Source organism: Leptinotarsa decemlineata, unplaced genomic scaffold (assembly GCF_025532065.1).
Source record: "Leptinotarsa decemlineata unplaced genomic scaffold, Ldec_3_MD MMD2_tig00026307_RagTag_RagTag, whole genome shotgun sequence".
In the NCBI taxonomy this organism is placed as follows: domain Eukaryota; kingdom Metazoa; phylum Arthropoda; class Insecta; order Coleoptera; family Chrysomelidae; genus Leptinotarsa; species Leptinotarsa decemlineata.
In genome coordinates this window covers 2,716,677-2,727,684 of record NW_027412681.1, presented here as the reverse complement: position 1 = coordinate 2,727,684, position 11,008 = coordinate 2,716,677, and the positions used below count along the sequence as shown (strand labels likewise).

The following is an 11,008-nucleotide window of genomic DNA, read 5'->3' as shown; positions in this document are numbered from 1 at the left end:
AAGTCATTGAGCAAATTCGATACGTGGTTGAAAATCATGTAGCGTAAGTGCCTGGACACGCTGATATGATAAGGAAATAATTGCTGTTCCTTTAAAATTCTGTAAACTGTCATGTGACTCACATTTAAAGTTTGACTGATTTTTCTTGTACTTGTCTCTGGATGTTCACTAATTTTTTCGAGAACCGCCTCCTCCAATTCTACAGTTCTTGCAGTCCGTGGCCGTCCCACTGCAGAATTCGTTTCAAAGCTTCCAGATTGGGAAAGTCGCTGGAAAAGATTCGCAAATGTCGCTGCACAAGGAGTCACGCGTTGGGATACCTTTCCTGATAGATGCGTCTGGCCTCGCTTAAATTTCCGTCAGCCGCCGTATGCAAAAACCATATCAGCCATTTCAGCATTCGTAAAGTCCTGCATGGTACCAAAAAATCACTTTATGAACTCCGAACTGTGAATTTGTCAATTAATAGTTAAAAATGTAACAGCGAACTTCTATTTTTATAAACAAACTTTCGTAGCCTACTCGATTTAATTAACTTGATTTGCAAGCGGGAGTGACAAAAATTATTGAAATCAAATTTGGCTATAAAGTAATATGCATCGATATAGAAAATTGTAAATATCTCGAAAACGATCACCTTCAGCGTTGTTGAGAAAGTGTACCTTCTTTACTTGAAGAAGGTGTGAAAATTAGGTTTTTTTATGAAAAGTCGCCCTCTAGATGTTGCATGAAGATAATACGTAATTATGATTTCCCACGTCGAAAAAACCCCGCGTAACGAATGAATCATATTTACGTCTCAGAAAGTACGTATATAATTTGACGAAAATTTTGAGTATAATGAACAGCGTCGTGATAACATCGTCATAAATATGAACAAGCAAAAAACTACCCATCTAGTAAACGCTGAACAACCTAAAGTAAATTCTATTTTCCGTTTCGAAAATGAAAGAAAGCTACCTAATGATATTATCGTAATATGTTTCTTTTGGGGCGATAAATTCCAATTTCCGAGGTCGTGAAACCCATGCAATAACATGAATCATATTTACGTCTCGGAAAGTACGTATGCAATTTAACGAAAATTTTGAGTATGATGAACAGCGTCATATTAACATCATCATAAATATGAACAAGGAAAAAACTACCTACATAGTAAACACTGAACAACTTAAAGCCTATAAAGTAATATGCATCGATATAGAAAATTGTAAATATCTTGAAAACGATCACCTTCAGCGTTGTTGAGAATGTGTACCTTTTTTACTTGGAAAAGGTGTGGAAATTAGGTTTTTTCACGAAAAGTAGCCCTCTAGATGTTACATGAAAATTAATACGTAATTATGACTTCCCATGTCAAAAAAATCCCGGGTAGCGAATTTCATGCAAATAACTTATTTTTTGAAAGAGTTATTTTCAAAAATCGAACAAAAACATTCAATTTCAATACCCCTCATCCCCGAAACGAAGCATTTTTGGACGCAAGTTCATGTAGACTTTTTTCTTAAAATAGTTTCAGGAATACAACAATTGAATATTTCAACGTACTCATGTTATACCCTGTATATTTGGTCAATATCAAAAGTTAGTAATTGTAAAATCTACTCTCCTGATAGATTGAAATTCACACAATTTTCAAAGTACATAATATTTTTAAATTGATCATTAACTGATTTAAATTTCACCCCTAAGAAAAATAATGCACTAAATCACTTGTTTGAAGAATACATTTCAAAAAGACTGACAAAATTGTATTTGAAGTAGCACAAGAATGTTTTCTTTATTTGTTATTAACAGAACCATAAAAAAGTATTTAATTGAATGATTTTCTGATGATGCTGAAGTTTATATCGAAATAACCATTATCGATATTCATAATTTAAGATCTTTAGTAATAGGTATATTGCAAAAACTAGCTACGCTTGTTCAGTTTACTAGTATATTAAAGCCACATTGAAAGCTTTTCATGTATATTTTCATTACATATTTTTACAAATATTTCAGTACCCAACAATCATCACAGGTATCACAAAATATTATTATTGATCTGCCAGGCGTCCCGTGACTGCTCACAATTTTTTTAAAACCGACTCTCTCCGTCTCTTTGTATTACATTACTTTGAACTGAAATCTCCTTGCAATTCTAATCAGTCGCACCGAATGAACAACCGGACAATCCTCACCGGACAATAAATCTGGGGAATATGCTTTTGGATGCCTCAAAACTTAGCCGGTGCTCCACTATGGAACAATGGCGGTATTAAACAGTATTTAGGGGTACTTAGACTTCCAGTGTAGACCATGTAAGCTGCTGCTTGTACCGCAATATATAACATATATCATCCGCATACAAAGCGTGAGCATTAGTTTTACCTGTATGTAGTAATTCAGTTGTTACGTTCTGCTGATTTCACACAATGAGGGGAGCTTGATAAGTTTTTCAGTTCAAGCCAAAACTTTGAGGTTATGTATTGAATTCTTCTATTTTTAACACCTGATCTTGGAAAACAAGTATTTCAGAGAATGATAGAAAGCTTCATAACGATATTATCGTGATATGTTTCTTTTGGGGCGATAAATCCCAATATCTCGGGTCGTGAAACCTATAAAATAACATGAATCATACTTACGTCTCAGAAAGTACGTATGCAATTTGACGAAAATTTTGAGTATGATGAACAGCGTCACATTAACATCATGAGAAATATGGACAAAGAAAAAACTACATATCTAACAAATTCAGAAAAGGGCAAATCTCTTTCAGCAGAAAAATGTGAAATGTGAGTAAAATGAAAATTTTATATATATTTATTCAAACGTTCACAAAAATGTTTACGGCATGAAAAATTACTTAGGCCTTTTTCAGATGATCCTCCTATTGATATCTCGAAAACTAAGTGACCTCAAAAGTCGCTTGGATCGAACAAAAATTTCCTATTCCAGGGAACAAGGATAATCTGTTTTCGAATCAAAAATATCAGTAGTTGTTTTTGAAATATTCCTCAAACACTAGAGTGGCCGTATTTCGTTTTTTGACTCTACCGCCTTCATTTCGAAAGATTCAAAAAAAGACAAAGAAACTTTCGATACTGTCTCATATCTGTTATAATCTGTAATGAACCATTTTGCAATGCGACGTTTCGTTCATTGGATTTCATCATCAACTGAAATATTTTTAACACAGACTTATACTTTTTTCATAGATTTTTGTAGACATTGTAATAACACATTCAGCTAAGTGTTACAATACAGGGTGTTTCAAATTCGATCTTCACCATTAGGATCTCGGAAACTATGAGAGATACGAAGATGATTGACTTGGGGCAAAGTTGCGCATTTACCCGACTAACAATATGCCGTTGAAAAAGTATATCTGGACTTTTTTTTTTCATTGGCTTTTCTTTCCGGATACAAGTTTGAATACATTTCTCGATATTCTAACACGGTTTCCATCGTATTTGTAATAAATGTGTATCATATCTCTTTTTTCTACATTCGTGAAAGCCATTTTTCACCAAAAACTCAATGACGTGTACAATAACAAAATGTCATTGAGTGTAACAGATTGAAAGTCAATATTATAATGAGAATGAATTTTTTCAATATCTCCAATATTGTTATGTTAACCTACGGGCTTTTCAGTCCAGCTCAGGGTGTTTTCTCCATATTGATGACATTTTCTCTGACATTGCTGGATTGTATTTTTTCCCCTTAAGCTTGCATGATATTTTGTAAATGAGACTGTAATAAGCCAACTGAGTCAGTAGTAGAATTGATATAGTGAATGACAGCCAGCAATAACTTATATTTGATACTTTGTGTGGTGAAGCATAATCAAAATAGTTAGCAGTTTTTCTTCAGTGAGAAAGCTTTAGAAGATATCTCATTAATCGAAGTGCTTCGAAACATTTTTGAGTTCAATGTAACAGGGGAGCCCACGATGCAAAATGGGGATTTACTCGAGTGTCATTGAGACATATTAGGTTGCAAAGCTTAGATAATAAGAAGAAAAAAATGTTTTATAATATATACCTTTTCATCGGTGGGGAAAGCGGCTATAGAATTTTAAATATGTAAAAAAATACTGTTGCATGAACATTCTTGAGCGCGTCAGATATTGATAGCATCAATGTCCTACGTATTTTTAATAATGTTGGTATGTTAACCCTTAATTACTCGCGCTGGTGTATTTTGTACACCAGCGCCAAATTTCTTGCTACCATCGAACGTAGAATTTTTTTTGTGGCTCTAGACTCCCATCTAACCTATGTCTAACATGTCTGGGATGTGATCGATCAGTTATACGCCGAACGCCCGACTGAGCTGTGTGTTTATACGTAAATTTTGACGCGTTGTCACGTTGGTGCCTAGAATACACCGCGCGGGAAATAGGATAAATTATGTAAGTATTCAATATTGTTTACAAACACGTTAGTTTTATTGTGCGATGATGTTATGTATGGGTATTTTTCGACATCTGAAAGTTTTCTCGCTTATTTTTACGCTAAGTTGATTTATTCATTCATTCATTCATTTTTCATGATTTCAGGTCTTCTATTCCCATAAAAAATCCCAAATGCCTAACGGAGGAGGAAATGAGGGCCTACTTAGAGGCTGGAAGTTCAGATGAAGAATTTCTGGGCTATGAGGAAGATGACGAAGATGAAGAGATGGTGGTTACTCAAAGTGACCATGACAGTACGTCAGAACTAGAAGGTAGTGACCGTGAAGATGAGATTTCTAGTGAGACTGATGGAGATGAAAGTGCCGATGGGGAGTTTTTCTTTGGGAAAAATAGAGCTATAAAATGGCAAAAGACACCTGTTGTGCGCAAGTTTGCCAAAACCTCTCACAAAAACATTGTAAAAATATTGCCACGTCCTAACCGTTGTGCAATAAATATAACAAATGAACTTGACGCGTTCCAAAAATTCTTCACAAATGAAATGATTGATGATATTGTATTGAATACGAATAAATTTGTTGTGAGCCAACACACAAATTATTCCAGAGAACGAGATGCCAAATTGATTACAAACAATGAACTGTTGGCTTTTTTTGGTCTATTGTTCTTATCCGGATTGAAAAAAGTCAATCATACGAATTTTCACGAACTCTGGATGCAAGATGGGACAGGCCTTGATCTCTTTGCAGCGTGCATGAGCTACAATCGTTTTCTCTTTATTTTATCTAAAATTAGATTTGATGATAAAAAAACGAGAGATGAAAGAAAAAAATCAGATAAATTGGCAGCTGTTCGGAATATATTTACTGAATTTGTAACAAACTGCAAACAAAATTATTGTCATAGCGAGTACTTGACTATTGATGAAATGCTAGTTCCATTTCGGGGCCGCTGCAATTTCATACAATACATACCCAGTAAACCGGCAAAGTATGGATTGAAACTGTTCGCACTATGCGATGCCAAGACGTATTATACTTCCAACCTAGAAATATATTGTGGGCAGCAACCAGATGGACAATACAAAGTATCCAATTCCCCACGAGATATTGTAATGAGACTTCTAGAGCATGTAGGAGGAAAAAACCGTAATTTGACTTGTGATAACTGGTACACCAGTTGTCCACTTGCAATGGAACTGTTGCAAAAAAAAATCACACTTGTGGGCACTCTCCGGAAAAACAAGGCTGATATTCCATCTGAATTCCAGCCGCATAAAAATAGAGCTATAAAATCAGCTCTTTTTGGCTTTCAAAAAAATTTGATGATGGTTTCCTTTGCTCCTAAGAAAAATAAGGCAGTTATATTGATTTCAACCATGCACGATGATGATGCGGTGAACGCAAATACACATAAGCCAGAAGTTATCCATTTCTACAATGACACCAAAGGCGGTGTTGACACAGTTGATCAGCTTTGTGGAAATTACTCAGTTTCGCGTAGAACCAATAGATGGCCGTTGTGCATTTTCTTTCATTTGCTGAACATAGCTGGAGTGAACGCACAGATTCTATATAATGGAACACATCCTGATAAACCGGCAAAAAATCGAAGAACGTTTTTGAAATCAATGGCTTTGCTTCTAATGGAAAAACATCTTGCCGAAAGATCAAAATTGAAAAACTTACCAGTGAGGATCAAACTTTTATTGTCCAAGTATAATCAAGCCAATGAAGACGTAACTCCTGCAGAACCACCTCAAAAAATAAGGAGCCGTTGTGTATTATGTGGACGCTCTAAAAACAGAGTGACTACAATGAGGTGTACATTGTGTCGAAATTTTGTATGCAAAGAACATACTACAGCTGTAATAAAATGTCAAACTTGTCATAATTTAGGCCACGATGAGGAAGCAGAAGAAGATTAAAGGCTTTTTGAAATAGATTTTGTTTTTTTGTCAGGTTTTCAACATGATTAAAATGTTCGTAAATACTTCATTTGCATTGTTTAATCTAAATTACCGCAAACAAAAAAATTGCGTTTTCATTTCACCTAAAAACAAGTCAAATTAATGGTGGTGTACAAAATACACCACGCGGGAAAAAGTTCGAATAAATTAGCGCGAGTAATTAAGGGTTAATCTGAACGTTTGCATGATGTGGGTGGTTGTACGTAAGGGTTAAAAATGAAAAGAAAAAAAATTTAATCGAGCACGTCAGATTTTCTAAGAGGGTGTCGAGTGCAAGATAAAAAAGCTCCCTTTCATTAATCTGACGATTTCGATCTGACGCAAACTCGCGGCCATTATTATAATGTGCAAAAAAAATTCGCCATTTTGAAATACTCAAGCGCGTCAGATTAAGATATATATGGTTCATCTTTATGTTTTAGACGTGCTGTCTCATAATCTGACGATTATCTAGAGGGATTCGCTCAATCTGACAAAAACAATATTTTTTTTTTCAATTCATTGAACTCAATTAATTGAAAAGCTCAGGAAATAGCATGCAAATGATTGGATAGGTGATAAGTGATGATTGGATAAGTGTATATTTTTGAAGTAGAATACTTGTATTAATAAAAAAATTATTTGAAAAAAAATGCCAAAAAAAATTTAATTTCTCATAATCAATTGATTAATTAATGAAGAAAAGAGAAATGAAACTTTCTTTGTTTTTTACCACTTTTATTTGTTACTAACGTTACTGCAGTTTCGTCCTATAAGGATATTTTCAAACTTATATATTGTATAAGTTTGAAAATGTCCTTATACAGTGTCAACATTGAAGTGCGCACCATATGGGAAACTTTTTTTTCGAAAAGTTTCAATGATGTTCAACTCCGGCACTTGTTTGTGCTTTAAATTTAACTTGAAATGATGCGGCCAACTGCGACCCACTGACGTTCAGTGTTTGTCAAATTCAACTTTTTTTTGAAAAAAATTGAAAAAGTGCATTTCTAGTTCGAATTTAACAAAAAATCACTTGAAGAAGTTGTGTCTACGGCAATTTCATATCCATATGCCAAATTTTATGCAACTAGGATAAAGTTAACGTTTTGTTTATTTTTGACAGATACCCCCTTTATTTTATAAAACAAGTTCGGTTAATTGTCATCAATTCATGTATACATAACAAACCCATCATGGATTTTAACTTTTCTGATACATTTTTACTTATACGGACATTTTTAGAGAGAAATTGAAACTTTGCACCAGTCATGTTAAAATTTTTATAGCAAATTTTCAATTTCTCTTTAAAAATGTCCGTATAGGTAAAAATGTATCAGAAAAGTTAAACTACATGATGAGTTTATTATGTATAGGTACATGAATTGATGACAATTAACCGAACTTGTTTTTTAAAATAAAGGGGATATCTGTCAAAAATAAGCAAAACGTTAACTTTATCCAAGTTGCATGAAATTTGGCACATGGATATAAAATTGCCGTAGACACAACTTTTTCCAGTAACTTTTTGTTAAATTCGATCTAGAAATGCACTTTTTCGATTTTTTTCAAAAAAAAAATTGAATTTGACGAACACTGAACGTCAGTGGGTCGCAGTTGGCCCCATCATTCTGAGTTGAATTTGAAGAACAAACAAGTACCGACGTTAAACTTCATTGATACTTTTCGAAAAAAAGTTTCCCATATGGTGCGCACTTCAATGGTGACACTGTATATTGTATAAATTTGAAAATGTCCTCATAGGACGAAACTGCAGTAACGTTAGTTACAAATAAAAGTGGTAAAAACATAGAAAGTTCAAATTCTCTTTTCTTCATTATGATATCCTACCACGTAGTAACGGCTACATCCATCAATTAATTTATTAATTAATCATCATCTTCATCTTCATCACGAACGAGTCTCTGTGATCAGCTGTGATGGCGTCATGGAAACAGAATTCAGAGTGAGGACGGAGTGAGAGAGTAATAGAAAAAGTGAATAGAGAATAGAGGAAAAGAAACTCGAAGAGGGAAATATAGGTATCACACATCTGCACGCATTGAACTTTATCGACGAATTTTTGTTATTTCGGCTTGCGAAAATCGTCAGATTATATATTTTTCGACATCCTTTAATTATTTCCTTCAAAATAAAAAAAAATAGCTACGCTTGAGAATGTCGAAATGACGTTATTTATTTACAACTTTGCTGCCCTCCTCTTTCTTTACGTCACTCTCAAATTGTCAGATTACTGGAATATACACTTTTCAGCAGGTAATTAACTCACCCTACCTTAATCTGACGCGTTCGAGAATTTCTGACGACCAATTTTTTTTACTAATCTGATCCTTCATCCCTCACAGGCGGCCTTATATATGGGGCTCATATTTGGTGGAGGTACTTAACCGGGTACAAGGTATCCCCCTGTATATTAATCTGCCGCGCTTTAGTAAATCCCCGTTTGGGCTCCCTTATTATTATTTGTGGCAAGATAATAACAGAAAATCTATTTTAGATAGTGAGAAAATTAGCGTTGAAAATGCAAACATTAAAAAATTGGGTATGACCTGGAGATTTGTGAACAGCATTGATGAATTGATTTCATGAACATCGTAGGCTCTCAATTCGATGAATGAGTGCGAATTTGAAGTCATTAACACCTGGCCTGACATTTGAATAGAAATTCAACGCGTTAGGTCCGGGAGACTGATCGCTTTTATAAGAATCAATGGAGCGATTATTCATATCTGTCTTGTCTTCGCTTGGTGGGTTGGGGTTATTTCTCTGAATGGAACCCACGCAAAACAAAACAAATCGTTTCCGATTTTTCATCATGTAAATAATTTCAATGTCATATTTGATGCCAGAAAAATTAATTGCAAATATTTCGTCTAACTGATTTGAATTACATAAAACATGTTTCACCAAATCTCTTCATTGTATAAAAAAAGCAATTCAAAGTTTCACAAAATACACATTTGTAGTAAAAATCATTATATATCTCAATGGCAACATAACGAACAGATTAATTTTTTAATGAATGACATATTGACGTTCGTATATGAAATATTCTGTAGATTCCGTTCACATTTTAATGATTTATAAAACAATATGTTTTCGTAGAAATTGATTGGATTGAACGGATTAACAGGGTTCGTTGTGATGCAGCTTGCAATACGATAAAATATTTATGCTGCCGTTGATTATAGAATTTGCGTTGTCCTTTTTCATTTCGATTGATTCCAACCTTCATGATTTTTTACATTGTGATTGGGATCTGAATTGAAAGATCAAGACTCCAGACGTGGTCCACTGTTTTTATGTTCGAATATCAGAAACAAAATATTTTTAGTAACAAAGATTGAACATTTTTCAAAGGAGTCGTTACAGTATTCAATTACTAGCTTCAAAATTCTGCTTCGCTGGATATCGACTATAACTTTAGATTTGTTTACTGCCTGTCTTGAAGCATAACCCACTGACTAATAAGAAAGTTTTTCTTCCTTATTCAGAGAAATTGGGCAAATTTCAGATATGCAGTAGGTTAGTACCACGTCCACTAGATGGAGTGACATTTTTTATGTTCGCTCCAACTTACGACGAGGGATGAAATACTCTGAAAGAATTTCGATTTTCAATTCCCGTACCAGTTCAAAGAGGCAACGGTTATCCATATCCCGAAGCCCCAGAAGAACCACCTGTTCCCAGACAATCACAGGCCAATAAGCTTACTACCTTCCATAAGCAAAGTGGCGGAACGTATCATCTTGGAGAGACTCGTAGATCAAACTAGAGAGCTAGAAATCCTCCCGGATGAACAATTCGGTTTAAAATCAGAACACTCAACAGAGCTACAAGTCCCGAGGGTAGTAGACTTTGCGACCGAAGGCACCGATATTCCGTGGACCAGCAAAGCGACATACTTGGGGGTCATCTTGGACAGGAGATTAACATTTCAGTCTCATGTACAGCAGATAATTGGAACGGCTAGACACGCCAGACAACGACTGGCTCCCATCATAGGACGCAGAAGCAACATGGGGTTGAGAGTGAAGTTGCTAATGTTCAAAACCGTCCCCATAATACTGTATGCCTGCACTGTCTGGGTCCAGTGCGCACAGACATACAGGAAGCAGATACAGTCGTTCATGAACGTGAGCGTAAGGGCCGCCGTAAACGCGCCGTACTATATCCCAAATAGATCCAGAGACTTAGACCTGTACACGCAATATGTGAACGTGTATATGAGAGAACACCCAAGGCCCACCAAGCAGAATCAAGGACCACCCCCACGAGTCGCCGTCAGGCGACTCCGGTAAGCACACTAATCAGATTTCCTTTCAGCAAGTTCACCGCAGAACTCGACCGCGATCCAATTAGCCTCAGATTCACTGAAGAACGCCCGCCGTTAAGAACAATAGCCGCCGGTACGTTTTTGGGGACCCCCATGCAAAAATTCAGTTAGGAATAGTCACGACAAAGCATTTTTACCGATCGCGAAAGAATAGCACCCAAAGGCTGACTTTCGACCAACAGAGGTCAGACGTCAATCTTGCTGAAGTGCCCATCAGTAAGTTGAGGACCGCTCGGAGAGCGGGGGTGGATGGAGTGGGGTAGTAGGTTCTCCTCGCTAAATGGCTGGGGGGAAGCTT

At 35.6% G+C, this 11,008-nt stretch overlaps 1 long non-coding RNA gene across 1 annotated transcript; it reads left to right on the top strand.

The window, feature by feature from the left end:
- Positions 1–4,166: 4,166 nt before the first annotated feature.
- LOC141485085 (uncharacterized) lies at positions 4,167–6,347 on the top strand. Its single transcript, XR_012467008.1, has 2 exons — positions 4,167–4,402; positions 4,550–6,347. It is a non-coding gene; the product is annotated as an uncharacterized lncRNA (long non-coding RNA).
- Positions 6,348–11,008: the final 4,661 nt, after the last annotated feature.